At 39.2% G+C, this 19,416-nt stretch overlaps 1 long non-coding RNA gene across 2 annotated transcripts in view; it reads right to left on the bottom strand.

Annotated features, from left to right (window-relative positions):
• Positions 1 to 19,416, bottom strand: part of LOC113618399 (uncharacterized) — a 217,640-nt gene that overhangs the window by 7,886 nt on the left and 190,338 nt on the right. The window contains exons 5-7 of one of the 2 annotated variants that reach the window (XR_003432003.1): positions 8,380 to 8,491; positions 7,237 to 7,353; positions 310 to 360 (exon numbers count right to left, since the gene is read on the bottom strand). This is a non-coding gene — a long non-coding RNA (uncharacterized LOC113618399). Of the gene's footprint in view, positions 1 to 309; positions 361 to 6,021; positions 7,354 to 8,379; positions 8,492 to 19,416 lie in introns of those variants that run through there. The other variant, XR_003432002.1, reaches the window with a different exon arrangement.

Below are 19,416 nucleotides of genomic sequence, written 5' to 3'. Positions count from 1 at the left end.
CCATGCTGCCCCACTCAGATCTGTATTGTCAATTATGGCTTCCTGCTGGGCACCTGAGGCTGAGGCAGTGGCATCTAATTGCACCCAGTATTAATGGAGTGTACATGCTCTGCTCATCACTGGGAGATTACCGGATTACCCAGGATTAAAAAAAGGGAAGGTTGTCGGATCAGCTGACACCAGGTCCAATTTAGGCTTTAAAACTGTAACAACTTCTCGGATTTTAAACAAGCCTATCAGCAACTTTTCTTTTTCAAGGCAAAAGCCACCTTTCAAGGGCTTCTCAGAATTGGAAGGCAATGAATTTACAAGTGTTCCTGAGTCCATAATGGGTAGGTATCCAAGTTTCAGTTTCCTCATCTAAAAATCAGGATAATAAAATCTATTACTTCTTAAGGCTGCTGAAAGATTAAATCAGACAAACTAAGTAAAACTCATAGTACTGCCTAGAATACAGTGAACCCTCAATAAAAATGAATAATTATCATACACCAGCAATCTTTGGCGCTTTTTACACATTATTTCCTTTTTCTGGAAATATAAGTGTTTTCTAAGAAATAGAACTTGGTCTCACTTAACTTGTTTCAGACCATGCTATAAACAGATAAATGTATTCATCTATCCATCCACCCATGCATGCAGCAAATATTTATTGAGTCTCACTTACTTTTATTTGTGCCAGGCAAAGAAGAGAGACAAGGTCCCTGCTCCCATAGAATGTAAACTCTTGTGGAAGAGAGAAGACTAAACAACAACCAAAGAATATACTGTGTAAAATATTAGGTAATAATAAATAGTAGGAGGAAAAAAGGTGAGAGGATGGAGAATGATCAGCAGAGATGGAAGTTGTCTTTGATACAGTGGTCAGTGAAAGCCTCTGTGGAGGTGACATCTAAGTTAAGGCAGGAATAAATGGAGAGAAATGAGGTATTTGATGATCTGGGAAACAGTATTCAAGACCAAGGGTACAGGAAGAGCAAAGGGGTAGGAAGGAGATTGGCGTTTTCAAGGAAAAACAAGAGAGCCTCAAGGTCTTACTTCACTTCTTCTGCTATAGCAGCCTCCTGTCTGGTGTCCCTGCTTCGGCTCCTCCTGCAGTCAATTCCCCAAGCAGCAACCAGAGTGCTTTTTAAAAGAAACTTAAATCGAATCACGTTATTCCCCAGATCACAACTCCACAATTTCCAGTTTTCTGAGTGGTTTCCCATCTCACTCAGAAAAAAATCCAAACTCCTCATGTGGCTTTCAAGGGCCATCCAAAGACCAGCTGGTTCTGCCAATCTTCTCTAGCACCATGCTCATCTAGTTTCCTCCTCTCCAGGAGGGAGGGAATGAGGTCAGCATGGTAAGATACCACTTAGGAGCCGTTGTAGTCAAGGTGAGGATTGAAGGACTGAGTGGCAGTGTTGGGCGGGTGGTGGGGGGTGAAGCATTTAGATCGGGGATATATTTGAGAGAAATGCTGATGAGATTTGCTGAAGGATTGGCTGTGGGCTCTGGCTTTATAGCTCCTTGGTTTCTACAAGTTGTCAAGTGTTTTTAACGGCTGCTCCTAGTTTGGGCTTCCTGTTTCCCTGGAGGGATTATTCTTCTGTAGCAAACTAAAAGGCTACACATGGAAAAGCTGATTTTTTAAATGATCAAACTTTCCCCCCATGAAATTTCATCTCTGCATGCCCTCAGAATTGTAGTGAAACCTCAGCAACATGGGTGGATGTTCTATGGGTGGATTATTCAGGGCCTTGAAGAAGGGGTGGAAAGGGAAAAGAGATGAAAATCAAATCATACCTATCAGCATTATTTATATGCTGATACAATTTTCATGGAAACATATATGGACAGTATTGGCTAAAAATGAGTTTTGAATTATCTGTAAGTCTCTATTATCTTTACTATGGAACTTATTTTACAAGGTTGAAAATATTAAATGTATGAGAATGTATTTTGTAAGAAACAATATCCTAGGCCTGTCAATGGCCTCCAAGACCCTGCGTAATCTGGTTGCTATTGTCTCTTTCACTTTGTTCCATTCATATTATTCTCTCACCTGGTTCCAGTGAGCTGTACCCTGACCATTCTATTTAAATTGCACCCAGCTCCCCAGTCCCATCCTATTCCCTCGCTCCTGATGCCCCTTACCCAGTTCTATGAATTCTACAGTGTGTATTCTTACCTACTATATAATTTACTTTCACATTTTGTTTGTTTATTGTTTGTCTCACTAGGATGAAGCTCCTAGAGGGCAAAGTTTTTTAACCTATTTTGCTCACTGAATAGATCAAGCACCTACAACAGTGCCTGGCACATACGAGCTTCTCAGTGAATGTTTGTTGAATGGATGAATGAATGAATGAATGTTTATTTTTCTATTAACACGTTGGGGTAAGGAGCAGAATGAAAGAAATTGTAGGATGAGGACCTAAGCTATACATGCCTACCACAAATTCAGACATAACCTCCCATGAGTAGTATTCCTAACATCCAAAAATAAATAAATAAAAAGCCTAGTGAGGAGGAGAAATGACTGGACAGAGCTACTCAGCTGATCCTCAGCTTCCAAGCTTTAAAGCCCTAGGGGCTAAGTATCACCCTCAAGGCCTGCTCCAGTAGGAAGCAGTTACTAAATGAGGAAATAACTCATCCTGAGAAGGAATTTCTAAAATAAGGGCATCAAAGGAAGTTGGTACCCTCATTGCATCTGATCCCTCCCCCTTTGGACCAGGGCCAGAGTTCTCAGGAGATGGGGCTGGAAAAATAGTGGGGCTAATAAAAAGGTAAGTCACAAGGCAGCACTGTTTTGCGGCCTAGTAGCAGGGTGTGATGGCTGTGGGGGGAGCATATTTCCCTATACACCCACTTCAGTTTGGAAACTATTGGCATGCCATGGGAAAATGGCCTCGTAGGACAGGAGTGGAGAAGCTGCTCCAAGAATTTCATGCATGGTCTACTGGTAGCTGGGTCTTGACTGCAGCAGATTTGTGAAATTGCACGGTGATGTCCCCCTGGGACCACAGACCACAGTGTGGGGTCAGGAGGATTGCTAGGAGTGGAGGGATTTAGAAGAAAGCATTCTCCGGCCACCTAACTAGGGTGGGGGAAGGCCCAAGAATGGGTATATAATTTCTGTTGCTGGGGTCTTGCTACACCAAGACTGGTGTGCTTGAGGAAATTCCCATTTGGTCATGCTTATTGCTGGTGTCACTGTCAGAATGGGGCAATAGAGGGATTTTCAAGTCAAGGAAGGTCTTTCTAGGATCTACACCATGTAGCCCTGGTTTGGTATTAATATGCAGCAGTGGAGGAAATGAGCCCCTGCACTGAGAGGTATGACTAGTATTCCTGGTCACTCTGCCAGAAAAATCATCCAAAATCCCCATGGACTTGGGAATTTTGGAAAGGAGGCAAGGACAGGATCCAGGATCCTGTCAGTCCTGGTCAGTGTCATAGGCTCTGGGTTCAGGGTGGCATGGTGAAGACCTTCCTACTGGATTGTGGAAATTACATTTGCAAAATGAAGTTGGCAGCATCAAGGTGAAGAAGTAAGAACTAAGAAGCCCATTTCTCTGCCATAGACATACAAACTGACAGCACAAGAAACTGCTGAGTTTCCTTGGAGGCATCATGGTCCCAGAGTTGTACAACTTCGTGAAGAATGATGTCAGGAAAGAAAGATGTGATATTGCAGAAGGATCTTGTTCAAAGTCACAGGAAGCAAATTCTTTACATTAGGAAGCACTGGCCATTTGATGGATATAAACTTTGTGAGGTTCCATAATTTCCTATTTTTTTATTGTCCCGGGGCACCCCAAACGGTTTTGGAACAACACAAGGTATAAATAAGCACATGAGTAAAAATACACATTTCCTTTTTGTTTCCTCTCTTGGCAGCAGCAGGCATGCCTGACTTACTGCCAAGTGGCACCGGGGGACGGAGACATACACTGAGTGGGGTTTCCTTTTAGAGTCTGAAACCGTAAGTTTGACCTGTGGGCAGTAGTTCCTAACTTTGGCAGATCTTCTGGATTACTGTGGGGACAGCTTTGAAAATTATAATCACTGTGATCCATCCCAGACTTGCCTGGAGGGTGGGGCACAGGCGTCTGTATTTTCACAAGCTCCCCAAGTGACTCTTGGGGAATTCCAAGGGTCCAGTGTCTAGAGGTTCCATGGAAGGGAAAGCCGGTTTAAGGGACCTCTCTGAGATGCTAAGAGGAAGGAGAGGGATAAAAAGTAGATAGTTATGTCTTGAGATGAATAAAAGGAGGACAAAACTTCACAGTAGTTCCTGCAGAACAGTCACCATTTCAGAAATCCTTTGATTCTGGACCTTATTCGAGAAAGAAGGAAAGGAAAGCAGACTCACTGAATGCTTGCTATGCATTTGACCCTGTGCTAAGTGTATGAGTTCATTCATTTATTCATTCACAACCATGAAGTGCATCCCACATGCCAAGCACTGTGCTAGGTGTTGGGATTACAAAGACAAAAAAGACTACCCAGAGAAGTATGTGCTATAATTGAGGGGAGCATAGGGTGCTTTGGGAGACTTTGGGAAGGGCTTTCAACCCATACTGGATGGGGTAGGGGATGAGTCAGGGAAGGTTTCCAAGAAGAGGTGGCACTTAAACAAAATCATAGATAATTCTAATTCTAATATTAACTACTGTAAATAGTCCAGTATGGTTGGAGCAGAGAGAGTTATGGGAGGGATAAGAAGGGATAGGGATAGGGGATGATAGAGCCAGAGATGAGACTGGAGAGGTAGATGTACTGGAGCCAGGTGATGAGTTGCTTGACTTTATCCGGAGTGCAGTGGGTGATACTGAAGGAGTCAGAGTGGGCGACAACAGGATCACATTTGTGGTTGAGAAAGAACAATATGGTGGCAGCACAGAGAATGCATTAGGAAGGGGGTGAGACTCGAGATGGGAGCCTAATGGCCTGGGATGAAGCGATGGGAGTGAGAGTGGAGAGGAAGGGATTGACAGGACTGGAGAGAGAGGGACGAGTCAAGGATGGTGCCCAAGTTTCTTTTTTAGCAACTGATTGGCTCATGGTGCCACTTACCATTCACTATTTGCTTTAACATAGTTCTTCGGTTTGTCTTCATAATTATCTTATGTCATTTTTAACAGATCAAGATAGAAAAGCTCTGAACAAACAGAAAAACGGAGGAAAGCTCAAGGTCTCCAGCTTGTAAGCTGGGAGCTGAGATCCAATTTCAGGTTGGCCTCGGTTCTGAGACCATGCTTCCAATGCCCCAGGCACATGAAAAACTTAATAAGGCTAAAAAAAGAATATGGCTTTGAGTAGGCTACATTCACAATAGAGACAACATGAGCTAAGATCTGAAAAGCAGAATCCCAGAACCTGAAATTTATTCTTTACTGCAGTTAGCATGGTGAGATATGACCTCCTTTTTGACAAGGTCGTCAATGTTCTCTCTCCAGTGCTATGCAGCCTCTTTATACCTCACTGATGGCAAATAGGATTGAATCAAGATTTTAAAGAGGGAAAAAAATTGCTGCTAAAAATGTCCTTACAAAAAAAAAGTGACATGGCACATCTTATCTTAACCTTTGTCTCACAGATTTGCTTACACCACCTCTGAAAGTAATTTGTTTAAAAACAGTTATCTTGCTGGAGGAGTTTAATAAAAATTTAAAAGTTTTGGGAGGAAAATACATCTTTACCCAGAATCTTGTATGGTAGTAATGTGACAGACACAATGCTTTAAAGAGAGTACATTTTGAGGACTTCTCTGGTGGTGCAGTGGTTAAGAATCCACCTGCCAATGCAGGGCACATGGGTTCAAGCCCTGGTCCGGAAAGATCCCACATGCCACGGAGCAACTACTGAGCCTGTGCTCTAGAGCCCACGAGCCACAACTACTGAAGCCTGCGTGCTTAGAGCCTGGGCTCCGCAACAAGAGAAGCCACCGCAATGAGAAGCCTGTGTACCGCAACGAAGAGTAGCACCCGCCAGCTGCAACTAGAGAAAACCCGTGCGCAGCAACAAAGACCCCATGCAGACAAAAATAAATAAATAAATAAATTTTAAAAAAAAGAGAGAGTACATTTTGTAGTTAGGCTCTCTGAGCCAAAGGGTTATACAGAAGTCCTCTGATATCAGGCCACTGACAGAAATGCAACATTCAAACCCACCTGGGCAATATATGGGTCATCCCTGCAGCCATTAGGTACATATCAGTCTGAATTTGAACTTCTGCTGTTTCTTTGGCTGGGACTGAATTTAGCCTGCATGTCTAATATCTTTGAAATTATCTTTTCCTCTCAGTTTGGATGGAAGCAGCTTCCTCATTAGTGGAATAGGAAACTATTTATAGGAAAAGAAAATATATAGGAATATTTGTAATATTTCTAGAATACGATTTTTCATGCTTTGAGTTGGCTGCATATTAAAGATAGGTTTGATTTAGATTTGCCCCCTATATCTTTCCCTCAATGCTTATTTTTATCCAACTTGTCTCCCTAAATATACTTTTCCTCTCTCACTCAAAAACAAATACACCCCAGTCAGGAGTTACATTTGTTGGTTTGAACAGTTTGTTGGTTTGTCACTCCCTTTCTTGGGCTTCTACCTGTTGGGGCTTGTGCCGGGGCTCCCAACAGTTTAGTTTCCACATCTGTTGGATTGCCTTCGCTCACCTTGAGAGATCACTATGAGGCAATATAGCTCATCAATGTCATCATAAACTGCTCTGCAAAAATATGTCTCAACATCTGTGATGCCAGATTCAAAAGAGCTCAATTGTGTGTGTCTGGTGAAAAAAAAACAAAAAAGAAAACAAAAAAAAACCAAGGTGGTCTTCTGATGCTGAACAGCAAGGTGAGGGGCTGGCAATCTTCATGTTTCTTATGGGCCTGGACTGCATTTTCTTCATCTGTCCTTGCTAGCAGTGAAGTGCTCTAGCATTCTTTCCCATTAGTAGCAGCCTGCAGGCTTACAGGTCAATTATTTTTCTTTTCCTTTTACTAGAAGGGCCTTCGTTCCCTAGTTTTTAAGAGCAGGGACTTTGAGACAGTAACCCCACCCTTCCACAGCAGGTCACGTAAATGTCTAGGTGCCACCCTCCCCCAATGGGCAGTCGGCCCATTTAAGCAAGAGAACAATAAGGAGATGGCTCCTTGGCTTCTGCTTCTTTGGCAATGGAGGAGAAGGAGGTGGCTGAAGCTAGACACGTTGTACATGCCCAAGCCTTTTGCAAAGTCTCACCCTATTGAGCAACAAGAAGGCGACTGTCTCCATGTTAACACCACCAATGACAATGTTAAAACTGGATTGGCTAGGTTTTTTCATTGAAATCCTGGCTTAAAGGGTGTGTCCATGTGCCTGCAAAACATAAATGGAAAGAACCAAAAGGGAAGGGAAGCAAAGTGAAATGACTCCTTTCTTGGCAAGGAAAAAAAGATTCCATTTTAGAATGAAGGCAGTTACCACTATAGCTGAACAAAGAGCTAGTTTAAAGACAATAACCAATCACTTAAACAGAGAGGTCTTTACGTCTGTGAAACTCAGTCACCTACAAACTGAACTATCTAGGTAACTGTTAATTTATCATTCAGGCCAAATGTGTTTTCTCCCATCATTTTCAAATTCTTGTGCTGAGCTAGAACCGTGCCACACCTATTATTGCAGGTACTCTTCTGCCTCTTTGCCTTTGTGCCTGCTGTTCTCTCTGCCTGAAATGCCCTTCCGGTCTTTTTATACTTGGGGAATGCATATTCACTTTCTAAATTCTGTCTCAAAGATCTTCTCCACCTTTTCTATGCCCCAGACAGAACTGGTTGCTCCTGAGGGGCTCTGTTCAAATTTTACCACAGGACTATGGTTTTCTTGAATTTGAAGGTTGTTTCTTATTCATTTCTGTATTCTTGGTGCTCTGTACAATTCTACACACTATGCATAATTAACTTTGCTCTAACCATAGGGAAGAAGCCTGTTAGTTATCCAGACTTCAGTTAATGATGACATTTGTTAAGATGGGATCTGATTTCTGACACATGTTCTGGATTTTTGGTTTCATACAGTTTTTCCTATTTTCATACAATCTGAGGGTGAATGTGGAGGATCTATATTGCTTTAAGAAAACTTGTACTCCAAGTCAGTAAAATCTTCCTTTTGAGTAGAATCTAGGACTTTGGCATTTTGCCATGTAGGTGAAGGGAGAGAGGTTCAAACATGACTGAGAAAGCCAGTGTAGGTTGACAAAAAAGGAGGAATGATATCAAAAAGGCAAACTTTGTCTTCAGTACAAAATGATGTTTCTTAAAATTGGGTGTGTCAAACCAAAGCTACCTTCAGGCAGGTTTTACTTGCATAACCTGCATATATTCAGAATCTGGAGTTTTGACTGACCTTAGTTTCAAAGGCAGGATTTTTATGTGAATAAATTCTTTCATCCATTTAGTAGATCAATCATCAGTTTTCTTAAGACTCCAGGCACATTTATCTCTCTGCATTCTTTCACCTATAATAGAAGAAAGCCAGAGCTCTGAATTCATTTAGTTCCTCTCAGTGCTTTACATTTAAAAAAACATTTCCTTAAAATTAAATAAAATGAATCCACTTAATTTTTAGGAAAATTTAACATGTAAATCAGCAGAACACACACAATTACCCATAATACTGATACCTGGAGATAACCACTGCTAACATATTTATTGGCTCATTCATTCAACAGACATTTCTTGGTATATAAACTTATTTCCAGAGGTATTTGTTGCATCTATATACCCATAACCACACTTTTTATTTACAGAAATGGGATCATAATATCCTTATTGTACTATTAGTATTTAATGTACTATTTGTACACTTCTCTCCCAGGCGTTCTGTTTTATGGATTACCATGATTCATTTAACCAGTTTATTATTATTAGGTATTAAGGCTGTTTCTAAAGTCTTGGTATTACAAACAGGACCATAAGGAACATTCTGTAGATACTTCTTTGTCTTCTTGTCCAATTGTTTCCTTAGGAAAATTTTTAAATAAAAAATTCTGGGAAAAAAGGAATGCAATTTTTAAAGATTTTGATGTATTAGGCTAATTTTGCTCAGAAACATGGTTATCACTCCTTTTTTTATTGAATTATAATTGCCCTACAATATTATATTAGTTTCAGGTGTACGACACTGATTCAATATTTTTATACATTATGAAATGATCAACATGATAAGTCTAGTTACAATCTGTCACCATACAGAGTTACTACAATATTATTGACTGTATTCTCTATACTGTACATGACATCCCCGTGACTTATTTACCTTATAGCTAGAAGTTTGTACCTCTTAATCCACTTCACTGGTTTTGCCTAACTCCCCAACCACCTCTTCTATGGCAACCACCAGTTTGTTCTCTGTTATCTATGAATTTGTTTAGTTTCATTTGTTTTGTCTTTTAGATTCCACATGTAAGTTAAATCATATGGTATTTGTCTTTCTCTGACTTATTTCACTAAGCATAATACCCTCTAGGTTCATCCATGTTGTAGCAAATGGCAAGATTTAATTCATTTTTATGGTTGAGTAATATATATATTTATATTATTTATATAATATATATTTATATATAATAATATATAGTATATATTATACTCTATAAATAGTATAGTATGTATAGTATATAGAATACTATATATAGTATTTATATATATAGTTATATATATATATTATATATATATATTTTATATATATATATATATATATACATATATCTATAAACATCTTCCTTATCCATTCATCTATCGATGGGCACTTAGGCTGCTTCCATATCTTGTCTATTGTAAATAGTGCTTCAGTGAACATAGGAAACATATATCGTTTTGAATTAGTATTTCCGTTTTCTTCAGATAAACACCCAGAAGTAGAATTGCTGGACCATATGGTAGTTCCAGTTTTTTAATTTTTGAGAAAGCTCCGTACTGTTTTCCATTGTGGCTATACCAATTTACATTCCCACCAATAGTATATAAGGGTTCCCTTTTCTCCATATCCTCACCAACACTTATTTTTTGTCTTTTTGATAATAGCTATTTTAACAGGTGTAAGGTGGTATCTCACCATGATTTTGATTTATATTTCCCTGATGATCAGTGATGTTGAACATCTTTTTATGTGTCCGTTGGTTATCTGTATGTCTTCTTTAAAAATGTCTATTCAGATCCTCTGCCCATTTTTAATTGGGTTGTTTGGTTTTTTTTTTGATATTGAGTTGTATAAGTTCTTCATATATTTTGGATATCCACTCTTTATTGGATATATAGTTTGCAAATATTTTCTCCCATTCAGTAGGTTGCTTTTTCATTTTGTTGCTGGTTTCCTTCACTGTGCAAAAGCTTTTTAGTGTGATGTAGCCCCACTTGTTTACTTTTGCTTTTGTTGCCCCCACCCCCAAAATTGTTAAGATCAATCAATGGATAGATCATCTGGACAGAAGCAAAAAAGAAACACTGGCCTTCAATGACACATTATACTAATGAGCTCAATAGATACATACAGAACATTTTATCAAACTACAACAGAATACACATTCTTTTCAAGTGCACATGGAACATTTTCCAGGACAGATCACATGTTAGGCCACAGAACAAGTCTCAGCAAATTTAAGAAGACTGAAATAATATCAAGTATCTTTTCTGATTACAATGGTATAGAACTAGAAATAAATTACAGGGACAAAATTGGAAAAAATACAAATATGTGGAGGCTAAACAACATGCAACTAAACAATCAATGCATAAATGAAGAAATGAAAAAGGAAATTTAAAAAATCCTTGTATTATGTGTTAGAGTGCCTGTTTTTCCCATACCTTTACCAATATGGAGTATTATCATATGTAAAACTTTTACTAATCTGATATGTTAAAAAATAGTATATTGTTTTAGCTTTTATTAACTCCTTAGTTGTGTTGAACTTGTCTTTGTTGTACATTTGTGTTTCTTCCTTCGCAAACTGCCTGTATATTTTTTGCCTTCTCTTTAAAATTAAAGTTATTGCTTTTTCTTATTGATTTGTGAAAACTCATTATATATTAAAGATATTAACCTCATTACATAGTAAGCTATTCCTGAAATATTAACCTGTTCTTTTGTTTATTGTTTTTTAGTCTTTTATTACTCATTAGAGAACTTTCATGAAAAATAAAGGGAATTCATAATCTTGCTCTTAATGTGGATTTGTTATTTTCTGAAGGCCTCTGCTCTGTTATTCTTCTCAAGATTTGTAAAACTGTGAGCCAGAAGAGTGATTGGTCAAACTGAATATCTAGATATGGAATCTAAAAAGCAATATACTTAAGCTTCTTTTCTAACTAAATGGTTTATTTTCATTTCTGTACCCTACTTTTGGCACCATGTGGCATCATGTGAAGATAATTTTATAAAATATAAATGTTTATATGCCAAGGGAATATTCTTATAGTTCCACAGTTTGTTGGATTAGATTGTAATCTTTGGGATTCAGGAATGAAAGATCAAAATTCCCAGGAATTGTCAGGAATTCCTGAAAGCATAACTTGTTTTTATCTTTAAAATACTTCCCACATTTTTTGTATTCTTTACTCACAATATTATGGATATCTAAAAAATTTATTTTACAGGCATAACTTGGAGATACAGTGGGTTCAGTTCCAGACCACCACAATGAAGGGAAGAGCACAATAAAGCGAGCCACATGAATTTTTTGGTTTCCCAGTACATATAAAAGTTATGTTTAGGGCTTCCCTGGTGGCACAGTGGTTGAGAGTCCGCCTGCCGATGCAGGGGACATGGGTTCGTAGCCTGGTCCGGGAAGATCCCACATGCCACGGAGTGGCTAGGCCCGTGAGCCATGGCCGCTGAGCCTGTGCGTCCGGAGCCTGTGCTCCGCAATGGGAGAGGCCACAAGAGCGAGAGGCCCGCGTACCGCAAAAAAAAAAAAAAAAAAGTTATGTTTACACTATACTGTAGTCTATTAAGTGTGCAAAACCTTATGTCTAAAAAACAATATACATACCTTAATTCAAAAATACTCTATTAATAAAAAATGCTAACCATCATCTAAATCTTCAGTAAGTCATAATATTTTTGCAATAGTAACATCAAAGATCACTTGTCACAGATCACCATAACAAATATAATAATAATGAAAAGTCTGAAATATTGTGAGATTAGCAAAATATGACACAGAGGCAGGAAGTGAGCAAATGCTGTTGGAAAAATGATGCTGGTAGACTTGCTCCATGCAGGGTTGCCAGAAACCTTCAATTTGTAAAACGTGCAGTATCTGAGAAGCTCAATAAAGCAAAGCACAATAAAACAAAGTATGCCCGTAATGAGTAAGAAATATCAAGTTTGGAAGTATTTACAAAGAACTTATTTTGCCTATAGCAAATATTCAAATGCTGTAAAATGCCAGCAAACACTATTGGGTAGTATTCAAACAACATAACACTCAAATCTCTCCACACTATGCAGAAGCATGTCTCTCAATTGCCAATTTAAAAACTCATATTGCTTCCCAAACTTGTTATTTCTTGGGATACCACTCATAGGACTTGTTTAAGGTATTCTGTGTATATAAATGTACTAACATTTATTTTATTTGCAAGCATTACTCACTGTTAGCACCAGCCAGCACTGTAAATGTTCACTTATAACATAGCAACAGCTACAAGCCAAACTGACTGATTAGATTGTGACCTCTTCTTGCCTCTGTGCTCCTGTTCCCGTTCCCTGAGATTCTGGTCAACCTTAACCTTCGACTGTTTGTATTCACATTCCCTGCTCCTGCTTTTGACCTGATGCCAGTGGAGCTCTTCAAATCAGTAACATCTTTATATTGACAGCTACGTTTTAGTTCTTGCAGGAGAATCAGAATAATTTTTCCAGTTTTCCTAATTTCTTAACAGATTTTCCTGGAGATTTAGAAAAACACATCAATAGCCCAAGAACTACTAGGAAGGAATTCCCCCATGGATGGGCTACCCGAGCCTGACCCCTCCAGGACCGACCAGGGCTGCTCCTTGTGGACCCAGGCTGGGTGGAAGGCAGTGACATGACGGGGCCACACAGGACTGGGCTTCAGGAACCCTGGGTTTTAATCCTGGTTGATCCATTAACTATAGCTTTGGAACCTGGAGTCAGTTTCCTAACTTCTCAGGGCCTCAACTTGCATCTTTAAAATAAAGCCCTCTTTTTAGTTTAAGAGAAGCTGAAAGTGTATAGGAGAAGAAAAAACGCTTCACGTCTGCGAGGCCTTGAGGTCACTGTGAGGGCAGAAGAACAAAGGTGTGTCAGGAAAGTCTCCTAGGTGGGATAGGGGTTCTCTGAGCCCCTGGAGGAGAGGCTGGTGGCTGGTGTTGGCTCTGCCGTACCTCGCTGGGTGTGCTCCAGCCGAATGTGCAATTGGGAGGGCAGGCTGCAGCCAGCAGCAGACTCCAGCTCACCCAACTGGTTAATTTCCAACTTTCCTTTTCCTTTTCAGACATTTTAGGATTCTCTGTGCTAAATCCAGACCACAAAGAACCTTATTTATTAGTATATGAAATAACGATAAAATAATAATAAAAATGTCTATCATTAAGACTAAGTTCCGAAGCTAAAACCAGCAACAAGTGTGATTACCTCAAATGTTTCTGTGGATTTGACAAGGTGGGGTGGTATGGGGGAGCAGTGTGTTTTTCTTCATAAAGGTAAGGGGTTGGTGCTAAGTATAATTCAGTGAAAATTAATAATAAACATGTTAATTTGCTTCTGGGAGCAACAAGTGTTGTTTAATGTAATTAGGTACTGTTTGCTAATTCTAGGCTTGTCAACTTAACTTGTTTTGAGTAGGAGGAGTCCTGAGCAGTGCAGGAGGAGCTAGATTAGAAAAATATCTTGGGAAAGAGCTATCTAGTTATGCTACATTTAAATGTTTAAATTGCTATAAAACATTTACCATCCACAGAGGAATTAAAACTTCCTGGTGAACAGTCTCAATTTCACATACATATTACTAAAGTGGATTACACAAAATACACACCCACACCCACACGCACACACATGCACACCCTACATTCCCTATCTAGCCTACTCTTTCTCATCCTTCCAGTCTCTGAAGCCTGCCTGGAGCCCCCAGGTTCACATCAGGCACCTCCTGGGTATTCCCTCAACACCTTGTCCTTTGTCCATCAGAGCGTGAATCCCAAAAGGCTGAGTGGTCTCTGAGAGCACAGACCCCATGCTGTCCATTTCACAGCTGTATTCTTACCATTACACACAGAGACTGACATAGAGAGTGAACTCAATACGTATTTACTGTGGGCCAGATGCTGAGCCAGACACATCACATACAAAATCTTATCCAATCCTCTCAACAACTTTGTAGGATAGAGATTATCATTACAATTTATCAATGAAGAAACTGAGGTCTACAGAGACTAAGTAATTCATTGATGATAACAGGGCTAGTAAGTCTCAGAGAACTGATTTTTGAATATAGTTCATTAGCCATATGACTGTATTTGCTGCACTGATTCAAAGACATGAAGGACATATTCACTGGCCTTGAAGAGCTTACTCCTGAGTAAGAGTTCTGTGTACATATTCTGTCGTAGTTAATTCTTGAGACTAAAATAAAACATCTGATGTGTTCTTAAGAGATTTTTAAAGAGGCACTCATTAGGAACATTTTGCATAATACATTTTTTTCCATAGGTTTCCTATAGGTGGGGTAACTATTGCCTTTGTAATTTTGTTATACATTTTTCAAGAGGATACCACATATTTGGGCTTGGACATATATCGACTGATTCTTCATAGCTCATTGACATTTACTGTTCTTTCTTAAAATCCGATTTTGATTTTATCAAAACCTGCTCAAACCAACTTAAATGAAAAAGCACAGGATAATCAAGTTATCTAGTTATACAAAAGAGCACATGCTAATAATCACATTCATAGTTGGACATTTCATGATTACTCTTGCTCGTAGGTGCTGAAAGTAGTTTAAGGTGATATGATAAATTTCAGAAGGACAAAATCGATGGCATTTTGCAAAAGAGGTATTTTTTCAAGAGCTAGTTTAGTAAGTGAGGAGGTTTAGGGGCTCAGGAATCAAGACTGAATGGAAGAGGATTTAGAGATAACCCTATTTTTTGGGGAGAGAACCAAGTCAAGGAAAAGAGTTAAGAGGCCATTCTGGGATGATAATTGGAGATTTTTTTTAAAGGGCAGAAGTGCATGCCTTTCAAAGGACCTGTCTTTTGAACCTGGGGCAGAGCTTCTGACTTTCATAAGCCTTCCTTCATGATGAGTGCTATATACAGCAATTCACCCAGCTGGCTTTGGTCCTAGTTACTGTGCCTTGCTTCTTGTAAATCCATACGGCTTTGGATTAGATTTCCCACTCATGAATTTGCTCTAGGACTCTCAGATTCTAGGCTGTTTGGAGTTGAAGTGTCCTAATCATGTGGCCTGGCACAGTCCGTATTCAAGGCTATTTATTTCATTGGATGGTCCATGTTTTATTACCTCATGTTTGACCTCAAGCAGCTGATCCAGGCCTTCCCCTGGGTCAGGTTTTTCCTCTGCTATTTTGTAGCAGATAGCTCTTAGGGATTTCATTCTACCTTGCTGACCATGATGGAACAGTACAGGTCTGAAGAGGGGTATCACCATCTAGAATGGAAAGGTTGGAATTCAGAAGTATTTCAAATGAAAAGTTAACAGGATATTGTAACTAATTAGATGTAGGTGGTAAGGAGAAGAATCTTTGTAAAAAAAGGTTTTGAGCTTAAGAGACTGTGAGGAAATGGTGCCACCTATGAGAGAAGTAAGAAGGACTTAGTTTGTGGTAAAAGATATTGACCTTGAGACTTCTTGTCAGGTACGTATAGAAGGAATTTGAGGCTTTACATGGAAGCCTGAAATAATCTTTTCTGGAGATAGAGACTGGTGATTGCTGATATTCTATGGCCGGAAGGGATTTCAACTAAAAGAAGCGGGGAGGTGGCTTATGGTGGAACCTTGAGGCGTGCTCACACAATGAGATGCAAAGAAGACAGGAATCTTTGAAGGAGATTAAGCCAATCTTGTGAGAAAGAAAAGAGGAGAACAAGGTGAGGACTTTGTAAGAGAATCCGAAGGAAAAAGGCAGTGTCAAAAAGTAAATGGCCAAATGTCAAGGACTGCAGAAAGCTCGAGCAAGAATCTAATGATGGGGAAAGCGCTGATCAGCTCAGAAGAGCAGTTCCAGGAGAGGGCCACCTTAGTTTATCTTGGTGCCCTGGAGGAATCAGCTCTTCTAGGAGGAGAGGGAGGACAAGAGCTTGGAATGCTATCCCAGGATGAATCTGAAACCAGCATGGGTGGCCATGGAGAGTGAGGTATCATGTGGGTCGAGGCAAATGAAAGCAATACATAGCTAGCCTTGAGACAGAAAGCCCCTAATTCTATAAAGTTAGTATTCTTTAACCACTAAGGCAAATAAAGAGCACAAAGGTTGGAAGCCAAAAGAGACACTGCAATGGCCTTGTAATATAAAGTTAACCTCACACAGTTTTTGTTATAATTTAATCTGTTTATTTTAATCCAACGAATCGACACATTTCCAAGAATAAGCAAAAGCAGTTATACAAATTTGCATAAACTTAAGATCCAGGGCCAGAAAGGCTAGGCCCAAAGATTTCAGTTGGAAAGGATAGGGAATATAAATGTTAACGATGAGTGAAAACTATGTGATCTTAGCCTGAGATGCATTCTTTGGCCTTTTCTGAACTAAGAGTATTGCAGAGATTATGCAACTGCCATGGATACTGCAGCAGACACACACAGTAGCATTTGATTAGAAGTCGATATCACAGACATGGCTGGTGACAGGCACCAAAATCAGCTGTGTTCATGTTATGACTCGAGTAAGCGTGGGCAGGGATTTGATGGCTATAGAAAAAACACCAGCTCTTTTTCACCATTGGGCAAGTGGAGGTCACACTGTCACTTAACCTCTCCAGGTTAAATTTTCCTTGAAAGAAAAATAAGGAGGTTGGACAGATTATCTCTAGTTCCATTCCAGAAGTAAAATTCTGTAATTTTCTGACTCTAAGATTCATCTTCTTATATCCATTAAAAAATTAAAAATTCTACATAAGATGTTTGCTGAGCTCTTGATTAATTTAAGTCTGAGAATAGGATGGACTACAGCAGCTTTTGTAGACAGACAGAAATTTACGCAGACGTTAGTCCTCAAAATTCTTGATTTTGCACCTCTATTGTTAAAAATACTGTTTGAGCACAAACTTCAAATGTATGCATATTTATTTATAGCTAAATATATATACTGTTGGACTTATACATATATTACAAAAGAGACACAAAAAATGAGAAAAGTATGACATAAGAATAAAAACAAATCTAAAGCGAACATCTAAGGATCTTTCCCTACCCTACATCTTAAGGTATTATTTTGTACACTCCATTGGGCAAGCATGGTCTTTGGAGACCATTTAGAGATAGGTATTTGCCACCTTACACTAAAGACTTAGTAGCGTGGGAAATAACTTTTCCAAGTCAGCAATTATGCTATTTGATAAGAAAGTCTTCCTAAAACCTAAATATATTAAGTTAGGAAATAAAAGCAAATTAATAAAACAGGGTAATCCCTTGCTTTTCAAAAAGACAAACTCTTCTAGACAGCACATCTGAAAGTAACATGGTGAATCTGATTTTTACCAAGCAAAGTTAGCAAGAGAATCTGCATTCAAATGAGGAAAAGCCATATTAATAATGAAAAATCTCCCCAAATCCCATCTACTACACTTGATTGAAAATTATCGAGTAAAGAGGTTTAGTATTATCACATCTGTGGTGTAATAATTCCTATTATTCACCAGAGGGGTCATTTCTGTTGGTAGGTCGAGCTGCTTCTTAGACATTTCATTTTCCTCGCTAACTTTTGTCAACACTGAGCTTGTTCTGGTGCTGTCAGCCATATCTCTGATATGAATGTTTACATTTGAGATTTCAGATTATGTAGAATAGAGTCACATTCTACTCTATTATAGATGGGGGCACTTATGGAGTCTAAGCTATCTAAACTGCTAATGACCTTCAAATCCTGTTTCCAATTCTCCTGTCAGAATCAGAGGAGGCAAGAATGATTTTCTTTACAAAATGTAAATGGTAGAAAGAAGGTTAAGTTTACAGGTCATTTCTTTAAACAAATCTAAATAACTTGACTCAGACAAGAAGAGCTGATTTATATCTACCACAACAAACATAAGACACATATCTGTACCATCTCTTGAATGGCTTTAAGAAGCCATTAAACCTGTTGGCCCTTTACCCTAAAAAACAGTAGTTTAAGATAAGCTCTGTTAAAAATAAATTGCTGTCGTTAGCAAGTATTATTCATTAAACAAATAACATTCATTAAAGTAATTGATTCTTTATATTAGGATTCATCCTCAAAGCATGTAACTCGCTGCAAAACAGTACTGACAAGAATGGCTGGGTCTGTTCGGGGACCCAGCATCCTGGGCCAAGGAGATGCAAGGTCAGTTCAGGAACCACATAGGCTCCCAACGGTCAACACTGATGCATTCTGACCTACTCTGACCCATCCTTACCCACTGTGGTCCATCTTTCTTATGGAGAAAATAACATCTTCCATGTTCTATGGCACAGAACTTGAAGGTCTCAGTTGAAGACATGTGCAAGGATGTGGGAAGAATAAAATCTCTTTGGGGGAATGTACTATATATTGTCTTTGGGCATTTGGCATCCATTTATATCTCACTTTCTGTCTCCCTCCCCTATACCGAAGGGCTGAGGATAAAATTTGCATTTTTCAGATTCCTCAGCAGCTAGGATTCTGGATGTATTATGATACGCGCTTGGAAGAGATGTGGAAAGCAGGTGGAAGTTGAAGGCTGTCTTTTTGCAAGAGTGGCAGCTGACATCTAAGCTCTGGACTCTACATTTCTCTTAGTCAGCAGCTTCATGAGTCGGAAGCAGCCATGTTCATTGCAACAGATGTATGAGTAGTAGCAGTAAGTTCCTAAAAGCTGGTTCACAGCTGACCATGAAACCAAAAGACCTGTGGCAATCCCCTGACTTATGCTTTTCTAGCCCTTCCAATTATTGTATGACCATCTGGTTTCCTGTACTAAATCCCCTTCTGCTGGAAATACCTAGAGTGGTTTCTGTTTCATGCATTAAATACAGAGAGTCAGAAAGACTTTTGACCCTATGCATAGATAACCTCTGAAGGCCACTCTGTGGCTTGGAGTGACTCTCTCTTTGGGCACAAATACAAGCCCATTGGTTTTCAGAGCAAAATGTCAGTTTTGCTACATCAGATCTTTGTTGGGATATTAAAACCTTGAATGCATGTTCTCCAGTACCTACAAAAAGCAAATTTACAAAACATAT

This window comes from Aethalodelphis obliquidens, unplaced genomic scaffold, assembly GCF_003676395.1.
Source record: "Aethalodelphis obliquidens isolate GAN/ISIS:26980383/991018 unplaced genomic scaffold, ASM367639v1 scaffold5, whole genome shotgun sequence".
In the NCBI taxonomy this organism is placed as follows: Eukaryota; Metazoa; Chordata; class Mammalia; order Artiodactyla; family Delphinidae; genus Aethalodelphis; species Aethalodelphis obliquidens.
Note: the sequence above shows the minus strand (reverse complement) of the source record. Positions and strands in the feature narration are given on the sequence as shown.